The following is a 10,873-nucleotide window of genomic DNA, read 5'->3' as shown; positions in this document are numbered from 1 at the left end:
AGAGAGAGGGAGGGGAGAGAGAGAAGAAAGATGGGGAAGGAGGAAGAGAAGGGGAGAGAAAGAAATGTGGGACAAAGAGAGGGAGAGAGGGGTAAGATAGATGGGGGAAAGAAGGGGAGAGACAGGAAAAGAGGGAGCGTGAGACAGAGGGGGAGAGAAAGGGAGGGAGGAAGAGAGGAGGATGATGGGAGAGAAAAGATGAAGAATGAGCTGAACAGCTGACTGAATCAGTTTCAGTGTGAAAGTAAAATGCTGTTAGCTGTTAGCTGTTAGCTGTAAGCATCCACACCGCCTTGCTCAGAGGCACCACGGCAACAACAACAACAACAACAACAACAACAACCACAGCAGCAGCACAGAGCTTAAGTTCATTAATAAGTATTATTATTACATTTTTATTTAATATTTTCTTTTTTTAGACGACTTCAAATCTTTTATTTCTCGGACTCATATCGAGAACCAACGATCGTGGTTTTATTATCTATATGGAGAATGTGTCGCTGCCTTAAATCGAAAACAATCTTGCCCTAAAGGTTTGGCCTCAGCCCCGAATCTTTACGTCTGGCTCCGCCCCTGCAGGTCGGGCTGGATGTTAAATCAGTAAAAATGTTAATGAGGTTCTGAATTAGGTTTGCTGAGATTAATCTGAGCTCAGAGCAGTTTTCTTCCTGTGATTTAAATATCTGTGAGGAATCTGATCAAAAAATAGCTTCTCTGAGGCCGTTTCTGTGGCCGCGCTGCTGGCTACCCACAATCCACTGCTTTAAACTGTGTGTGACAGAATATCTGCGTTACTGGAGGAGCCTGAAGTTAACGATAATGTGTGTGTACAGTAAACGGTGTATGAAACACGTTTAATCTACATTTTAGCATTGCTGCAGAGAGTGTAAAAACATCATCGAGTCATAGACGCCTTGCATGGTTCTTAAACACTGGCCCTAAAATAGTACATTTTCAACATAATACATATTTTATATATTTCTTAATTAAAGTTTAAATTTGTTTGATTTAACCTGGCACCTGTTAGCTTAAAAACAGACAATTTGGGTTTTAACCTTCGTTGTCTCTTCTATATTCGTTTGTTTTCATCCTGTTTTTAGTTCACAGTTCTCAGATATTAATGTACAGTGTTATCATTACTCTCCACAACACCACAGAAATATGACCTGAATTTAAATCAGCTGTAATTTAAATTGGAGTAATTTATTCAGACGATAAGGAAGCAGCGAGGCAGCGACGACCCTCCACAAGGAGGTGTTTCAAAGTCTCAATCGAGCCTCTTAAGTCCTCGCTTGACAAAATGAGAGCACTTTAACAGACCGGACCCTCTAGACTTCAGAGACGCTGAGAGATCACCTTCAGGTAATGATCCTTCTTCCTTCTCTTTTTTTTTTTTTCCAACTCCCAGATGGGCACGAGGCACGTCTAACATTTGGAGTCATGAGTATCTCCTCGGCTCCAGTTTTCTGGGGCAGACGAGAAAACTTTGGCCCGCTCAAAATTTGGGACACGGTTAAAAAAACAAATGAATAATACCTGCTCAAAGTGGGCCACCTCCAAGACCAAATGACCACAAAAATTCTCCCCGAACACTCAATCTGCTTCCCTTCATTTCCGCTCTGTCAGACGGGAGCAGCTGACGTGTGACGGAGGATTTTCTGTTTTTGAGTGTCTGCAGGAAACGAGGACAAAGACTGAGACTCCAAAGTTTCAGGGTGAAAGAAAAGGCCGAACTGGGACAAAAAGCAGGCGGGATGAGACACACAGTGACTGCACACAGCTGTACACAACAAAGTCAATCTGTTAGCATGATATCTTGTGTTTGATTTGTCCGTTACGGGCTACTATAGAAACATGGTGGTTTAACATGGCGGACTATGTAGAAGAGGACCCGCTCCCTCTGGAGATAAAAACGTCTCATTCTAACAAAACACAATGATGTGATAATATTATGAATACTATATTTCTGACAATAGATCTTCCTCAATGTAACACTGGACCTTTAAGTCTATAACTATTTCACCAAAACCGGCAAACTGAAGCTCTGAATGTTTAATTGTAGTCGCTGGTTTGAAGCCTCAGACCTGACTTCCATTAAACATTTATTGTGAAAATGGCCTCGATTCTCAGACTTTAAACAGCTGAAGGGGTTAATCTCCTCCTGTGTGTGTGTGTCCTTGAGCAGTTGGCGGGGGAGGGTCGGGCTGTTCATCTGTCTTTGGATTAAATCCGATAAGATTCGACCTCCGCCCCGTTTCCCTCCAGTCTTTATCCCCAAGGCTGGAAAATGCCCCAACGCGCCCCCACTCTGTGTGTGTGTGTGTGTGTGTGTCGTACAAATTGGATTTCTATACAACTAATTAGCAACAGCAAATACGTTTTTTACGGATGCATATTATGGACCTTTCCAGCCGATTCTGATAACCGATAATTACCTGCTTCTAATGGCTAATACCAAGATTTTTAATTACAAACTGTATTTTAAAAATCCAATCAATAAAAGGAAGTTTAACACAGTGAGTTTGTATATTATCTCATTTGTTAATGGAGGGTTGTGAGAAAATGCAGCACCAGCATCTGATCGAGATTGTTTGGGGTGAGTTCAGTTTGGATCGTGTGTTTCACTGTGCGGTGGGGCGTCTCTGACCTCCAACAGGACTGAGATCAGATAATCCCCACTGCCCTTAATCCCCAGACACCACCCTCTTATCTGTCAAATGTCTGGGTGCAGCGAGGTTCACCTGAATCCAGAGCTTCGTTACAGAACCTACAAACAACAATGAAGATAACGCATACATACAGTAACATGAGTCTTAAAATACCACCTTAACGTCTCCGAGAACGGCTGGAAACAATCAACAAATCATTTCCAAATAAAACCTTTTTGTTAAATTCAAGCATTCGTAGCAACAACTTTCCTTTTGGGAATAAAGTCCCAGACAGCACACTCACATTGGGCCCAAATACGGCAATGAATTATGGTCCACAGGCGGTCCAGATCTGGGAGGCCCAGAACATATCTCAACCATATCTGACCATCTTCTGACCCTCTTCTGGTCCTGTGCTGGACCAGAGTTCGGACCATAACCATGAATTAGGCTGTGGCTGACCCTATATTGGATCAGATTATGTCCACAACCATAACCATAGCTGGTCATTTTCTTGGCCCTATGTTGGACTAGTGAACTGTTTATCTGTGTGACCACACAGCAGCTTATTGGCTGGTACGTCACCGGTACGTCACCGGTACATCACCACCGCTGGCTACAACAAACCAACACAGTGACGGAAATAAAGACGAACACAAGGCTTCATTGAAAAAAACTGTAATTTTAACTCACAGGAGTCTCACTGCTGCCTTGATGGGTTAACGTCAGGGGTGTTTGGGGTTTTCTTGCGAACACATTTAGAGCTGAAGAAAACATTAACATTGATTTCCAAAAGATGTACTGATATGGTTTTAATTAGACAGAACTACTGGAAACATTGACATTTCAAATAGTTCTGAACAGCTGACAATAAACTGAATATTTCTCACTTGAGAAGTTCGTTGGGACAGTAAATTAGGCTCCTTATTAATCTTTATTTTTACTGCTGACCCTCCTGGCTGACAGATAAAACCGCTTCTTGCCAAATTCGGATTTTAATGACAGCTTTAAATATCACTTTATATCCTGCCAAATAAAAACACTCCTCTGCACACCCCAAACACCAAATGCTGCTTCGGCTTCAGTTTCTTCTTCTTGGATCTTTCTCGTGCTGCCTGTCCTGCGTCAGTACGACGAAGAAACCGATGCCAAGCAGCACCTTCCTCTGACGGGCCAAGAGTCAACAAATACCCCAAAAATCACTCATGAAATCATTTCACACCAACTCCTACGCGCTTCATTCTGACTAATGTTCATGTTTTTTAAGGAAATAAAATAGATCAACAAAGTGATTTAAATTCAGGCAACAGATGCTCTTTAGTTTGCAGAATGATGTTGGGTAAAGTTTTTTTTTTCTTTCTCACATCACATCAGCGCTTACCCTGCAGACACCCTTTACATTTATTGGCTTAAAGTCGATTAAAAAGTCCTCAGAATGAGTGATGAAATGGACGTGGCTAATTCCTGGAGTCAATCACTCAGAGTCTAATCCCCAGCAGACCGACGGTTGTGTCTGTCATGTTTTCAACTTTGGTCCCAATCATCACTCCGGTGGCGATAAGTGACTGTGACACAGAGCAGAATCAACCAATCACAACGCGGTACGCTGCCGGCATTTATCCGAACGAGCCAATCAGAAACTACATACGGCTCTTTATGTTTGTGCATGTTAACCTCGTTAATGAGTGATTCACCCTGTGTTTGTGTGTGTGTGTGTGTGTGTGTGTTGCACCAATAAGAGCTGCTGGATTTCAATGAGATCACGATTGATCTGATCTGAGGTCTGTATCACAAACGTCTGCATTAAACTGAAGCTGGCTCACTTTTAACCGGGATAGCTGTCACCATGGTAACCAACGCTGCGGGGTTACAAAACCAACCGAAGAAGACGTCACTTGGTCAGACCGTAACCAAGGAGACCGCTGTTTGTGTCCCATATAAAAAGTAAGAGTTGTGAGTTGTGACTCTTACTCCGATATAATTATTCTCATATCCCGCTAACGACATCATAAATAGGTTAGTTTATATACAGCAAGAAGATATTATTATAATATTTTGAACCCTTGTGCTAATTTTCAATAAAAACGTAACAGAATATAAAAATGTGTTTCCCACATGAGACTTTACTCGAGCAGCTCACTCAGAGGATCCCAGAGAGAGACACTAAAGCGTTATCTGGTACTCGGAGACGGTGGATATTTTACAAGCACAGAGCAGGTAAAGCATTCGGTACCACATTGGTTTCAATTTAGATTGTTTGCACAGACTCATTAACAACAAGCGTCCTCCGCATGAGGCTGTCCTGCTTTTATGGAATCAAAATCCAAAACAAGATGTGTTTTTCTGTAGACCTACAAACCTCGTTCTCTAGATTTAAGAACAGCACAGTATTGATTATCTATCAGTACTGTGTTATTCTGTAGTTGATCTGAGTCTTTTTCCAATTAACAACTATTAATAAGCATGTGTCTCATAATGAGAACGGACGCTGCTACAACTCATCCGTCTTTAACACCAGAGAAGAAGAAGAGGTCTGAGGTTGTGTTCACTGAGAGGCTGCTGAGCCCCATTCAGTTGCACGCTAATGGCAGCTACATTAGCAGTTAGTGGAGTCGAGGCGAAGCTCCATAAATTATGATCCAGTTCCACCCAAATCACTGATGTGTTGAGTGATAATAAAGTTGTATTTTCGTACATTTGATACTCTCATATTGTATTTTTACATCACAGTCTGTATTTATTCGGCACCTGATCACAGAGGAAACTGAACCTGCTCTCAGAATCTACAAATGACAGAAACATCAGCTCTCTCTGATATTAATTTCTGCTCTCACACGTCTCGGCTGTCGCTCCAATAAAACACACAAACTGAACCGACAAAGAGACGCAGACAGGAACAGAGAGATTCAGAGGAGAAAATAAAAGTGTGGCAAGGAGGCAGATATCAAAGGCGCTCCCGGTGGGCGTCTGATGAGCTGATGTAAAAATAGGCCGCGGGTCGGCGGTGGGACGAGGAGACGCTGCTCCCATCAAACTCCATCTGTAAAACTACAAACGAAGCCGACACTCAGTTTCATTATCGTTTCTGTTTCGGGGACTGAACCGTCACTTCCTGTCTGCCCCGAGGGGACGGCTCCCTGAGACTTAAGAATCACTTTAACCTCTTCACACAAACGTGTCTCCGTCTTTATAAGCTCCTTAAGCTGTTTGTCCAAAGATCTGTTCAAAGCAACAGAGCTTTATTTAAATTTCTAATAAGTTTCATAAGATACAGAATATATCTGCTGGAGGATCCATAAACAACACGGAAATACCTGAAATATCTCAACTATTACAGAACTCACGTATGTTTATGGACAGTTTTAAGTTTCCACATTAATGTACAAAATCATTTTGATCAGTTCCCACTGAACCAAATCATCTTACAGGAGTTCTTCATGACAATATCAGACAGAACTGATAGTTTCAAAATTCATCTTCTAGAAAATGAAAAATCTCATCACTGTACAGATATTTATCAACCCCAACAATAAATGTTTATTGATCATCAACCGTCTGTATGTATATATAATGTATATATATATATATATATATATATATATCTCAGACTTTTCTGAGACTTTCACTCTTTCAAACTGTGTAGTTTATCCTGCCAACAGTCGAGTTTCAAACAAAATATGCACATAAGTTGATCTGAGTGAGGAGCTAAAACACAATACACATATTCCAGGACAACAGACATTATTTCTAGGATATTTAGTAATTTTAATGAATTTCCAGGTGTTTCCATCCCTCTGTCATTCCCACTCTGAGCTCCATATGTCTGTTCTTGTACTGTGTATCTATGTCACTGAGTTTGGTGAAACTGGATCATATTTTATGGAGAAATGTAGCTGCTGTTAGCTAGTTAGCTTAGCTCTATTGCAATGGACAGCAGTAGATGGAGCTTTGGACCGAGGGGATGAGGAAGTCCTCTGTCGGGCTCAGCAGCTTCTATAGACAGAGCTGATGTCAGAGGCTCAGAGGACGCTGACGGAGGAAGTTAAGAAGAGAAAAGGAGAGAGAAACCAAGAGAAGAGTGAATGTGGGGCTGACTTTTAAGGGTTGAACTTGAGTGAGCCGGACTTCTGGCTGTTGGACCAGTCAGTAATATCAACTTATTGTAAACCTTGTTAGATGTTTGGCTGCATTAGCAAAATTGTCGTTTCGCTAGTTCTTGATTATAGTAATGTAATCATAACAAAAGTACAGCTGTCCATATTTACCACAGTGGGATTTGACTTGAAAAGTGGGGACATTATTGATCTGTGATGACTGGATTTACTGTGGTCAGTCAGTCCTGTAGAAACTACAGAAACAGAACTGAAACTTCGATTTGAACTAACAGCAATGAAATTACTGAAATGTGATTAAAGCTACATTTTCAGAAAAGGAGTGAAATCAGGAGCAGAAGTTAACTGTGTGCAGCAGATAGAAGACAATTAGAAGTTAACTGTGTGCTGTAGAGACTTTATAAAGATAAACTTGTTGTTACCTGCAGACGACCCCACAGATTCTCAACTGTTTGCACTTTTGCTGATGAATAAAGGAGCCGCAGTGAAGCTTCAGCTGGCTGACAGTCAGAAAGGCTTCCGGCGTTTAAAACGCCAACATGCAGAAACTCCTTACTGTCCCAGAAAACACACACACACACACACACACAGGTTCATGTACAGCTACACTTGTGAGGACTCAAGTTCAGAAATACATGAATGAACTTTAACTGAACTAAACTCAACCCCACATCTAAACCCTCAAACAGCTCCTAGAAAAAGTGAGGACGGGACAAAATGCCCCTCCTTCAAGAATTCCTTACTTCCCCAACAATCCGTCATTTTTCCCCAAAAATTTCCTTTTTTCCAACAATGTCCTCACTTCCCAACAATGTCCTCACTTCCCAGGTGTAAACTCAACTTGGTCCTCACAAAGACAGAAACAAGAGCGCACACACCGGCTCTGTCAGGTGACGAATATAATTTCTAACACACTTATTATCACATTATCTTTTATTATCTGTGCTTACGGCAAACCACAGGAACCAGAAGCACCCGATGATGTATCACACAACCTGTTACGCTAACGAGCTTGTTAAGTGAGTTAATTAATGCGCTGATTAGCAAATGTTCCCATGTGAGCAGAAGTATCCCGGCCTGACCTGCCACTGCTGATCATATCAACTGTACATCTTAATGCGTCGCAGAGTTTTTCTCTTGTTTTTTCCGCATAAACATTCTAGCAAGCAGCAACAGACTCAAAGTCTGAAGATTCCCTTGTGTGTGAGCGTTTTCTGGTTTAATTTGACATTTGACAACAGTAAAAGCTCTCATCTCGTATCCAGAATGATATAAAAAGTGTTTATGTCCCATTCATTTGCAAATTAATTTTAAAAATTAACAAATTATGAATTGAAAGTGTTTTTATGGCAGATTTTGTGGCAATGTAATAAATATTCAGGTGCTTAATCACCAGATGTGGCTTAAATTAAAAGGACTGTATTATGGTTTTTAATGGATTTCTGCATGAATTATTGGGGTTTACAAGGAATCAAACACTCTTAAAGTGTCACTAATTCATTTGGAGAAGCTATTAAAATATAAAAAAAACATTAATTTATAGCTTAAAATATTCTTTGAAACCTGCTCTGTGTGAATCTTTTCATTTTATTCTTGCAGTTGGGAAACCAGCAGACATTCGTTTGCTTCTAAAAAAACACATTCCTCAGCCTCCAATTTTAACTGAAAATGAGCCGAGACGAGCAAATAATTCAACAACAACATTATGTTAACGATGGCAGAAAGTTCAGAACCAAACTCGGTGCACAGAGAGCGACAGCACCAAAAACAGCACCGAATCATAAGAGGAGGTTGTGCAGGTGAATCCTCAAGATCCTGTCAAAGAACTGTATTCACATCATTATTAACTGGAACATTCCTGTAATTTTAAGACAAAAGAAGAGTTTCATGATGGAAATATTAAAGAAAAAGACAAAAAGGAGATGAAAATGACTCCTTACCTTGAATTCAGGACTGTCCAATCATAGGCAGCTGAACAGGAGAGCCAATCAATAAGGGAGAAATGTCCAAATCCAGGAAGAGAAGATGAAGAAGTCCAAATTTTGCTCTGGTCCAGATTAACTCCTCTGCTTATAAATCTGCTGCCGAGAAAAGAAGAGATTGAGTGAGGAGTGCAGCAGGTGAGGAGGCTTTCATCTCTATCCAAATGCATTGTGGGACGGGCGCAGGTTTCCCTGAGAACTGGGACACGGAGAGATCAGACTACAGCAGACTGGAAGATCAGGTTTATATCTCACATGCACACACACACACACACACACACTCACACTCACACTCACACACTCACACACTGGATATTTGTACTTTTGTTAACTTTGAATATGATTTTAGTCTGTAGTTTTGCAGCATTTTAACATTTCAAAGGTTTACAAGTTTTGTAAAGAAAAATAAACTTAAAAATAAAAACCTTCTATGGAGGACCCAGAGTGCCAAAGGTGGCCTTTATCTTGTTTACTGAGTTACATTTTGTGCAACAGTTATTAAAGTCCGGCAAGGCGAAACCTCCTTAAGAACAACATCAATTTATGAATAAAGATAATCTTTCATAATAATTCTTGCATCATAAACTCTAAAAACTTTAAACTCTTATACTTTAAACTGATTTTACTACAACTAAAAAAAACTAAAACGGTCTGCTGTTTGGTTTAAACCTGTAATACTGAATATATCAGTCAAACTCTTTGTGAATGTCAATCTTTATATTTAAGGCAATATTTATTATATCTTTGTGATGGAGGTGCAGCTTTAATCGTTTCATCTTGAAGAGTTACATTTTAGAAACAGATTTGAGTATTTTGCTGATTTCATAATAATACAAAAAGGTGTGTATTTAAATAAAAGAATGTTAAAAATAAATCAAATAGAAATATTAAGTGTAGGTGTGACTTATTTGTATAGATTTTGTTTTTAAATCCTAAATAAAGAAGTACTGAAGTACTTGTGTTTTTATTGCAGTTTTGGCTCCTGCCACGCTGGAGCTTATTCAGCAAACGTTAGCTACGCGAGCTAACTAGCTAACAGCATCTAACGTTACAAAAAATACAAAGAAATTGAGTTTTTGTCATAAATTGTTCAATAGAGGAACTATATCACTGAGGATTAAAGGGTTAAAGGACTTTAAATGTGTGAATGTTTACTATCAGTGAAACTAAAAACCAGCAGCAGTGAAAGTTGTGTGTGAGTTCTTCTTCTTCACAGAAGTCAACAGCAGCTTTAATATTTCTGACAGTCGCTGTGTTTCCTCGCCGCCGCCTGCCAGTCAGAGCTCGCTGTGGCTCAGATGATTCGCTGTGAAATGGACGGACGGCGTGAAGCATTAAAGTGGGACACGTTGGAATACATATGTACAGTCTTCAGTAAACTCACATTAGCAACAGTCATTGTGTCTTTAAGGCATTTTTTATTGTGATTTAAGGTTGTAAAATGAATTTTAGGTACAGTTCCCTTTATGCTACTAAGAATTGTCTTTTTTAATAATTAATGAATCCACAGAGACTGAATAGAGACTAAAGGTTACTGCTGGAGGAGGAGCAGAGAGACGAGCGACAGACTGCAGATGTTGACCCAGTACGAGTCTGATTTCCATCACAATCTTCTCGTTTCTGTTTTTCTCTCTTTACATATTTCACTAATTTCACACTGCTTGCAGTATATTTCACTCGCCAGACGTTTGTTCCGGGTCTTGTCTCTAATTAGCTGCTTAATTGGAAAATAAAGGCTTTGCTGTTTGTTTCGCAGCTCGCGGCAGTTTGAGAAGTCAAGAAAAGAGTCTGAGAAAAGGAGAATTGTTGCTCTTTGCTTTGAGAATATACAGACGAGAGCAGCCCATCCATAAAATGAAAGCAGTCACAGAATCTGAGGTTTTTGCTAATTTAACATGTGGTTGCCTGGTTTCATGTTATCGGTCAATTCACTGCTCAGAAGAAGAATAATTTATCAGCTGATACAACCTATTATTGATTATGCTGACACTGTCTGTCAGAACACTTCTAAATATGTATCTCAAACCCTTTAAGGCTTTATATAATAAAATAACTGACTGACTATTTGACATATTTTATGTGTATTTTATTCAACACATACAAACACAGATGAGTTTTTCTGATATTTTCA

The sequence above is a fragment of the Morone saxatilis genome, unplaced genomic scaffold (genome assembly GCF_004916995.1).
Source record: "Morone saxatilis isolate NCDOM2014 unplaced genomic scaffold, NCSU_SB_2.0 Contig9, whole genome shotgun sequence".
NCBI lineage: Eukaryota > Metazoa > Chordata > Actinopteri > Moronidae > Morone > Morone saxatilis.
The sequence above is the reverse complement of the archived record's forward strand: the minus strand, read 5'-3'. Positions refer to the sequence as shown.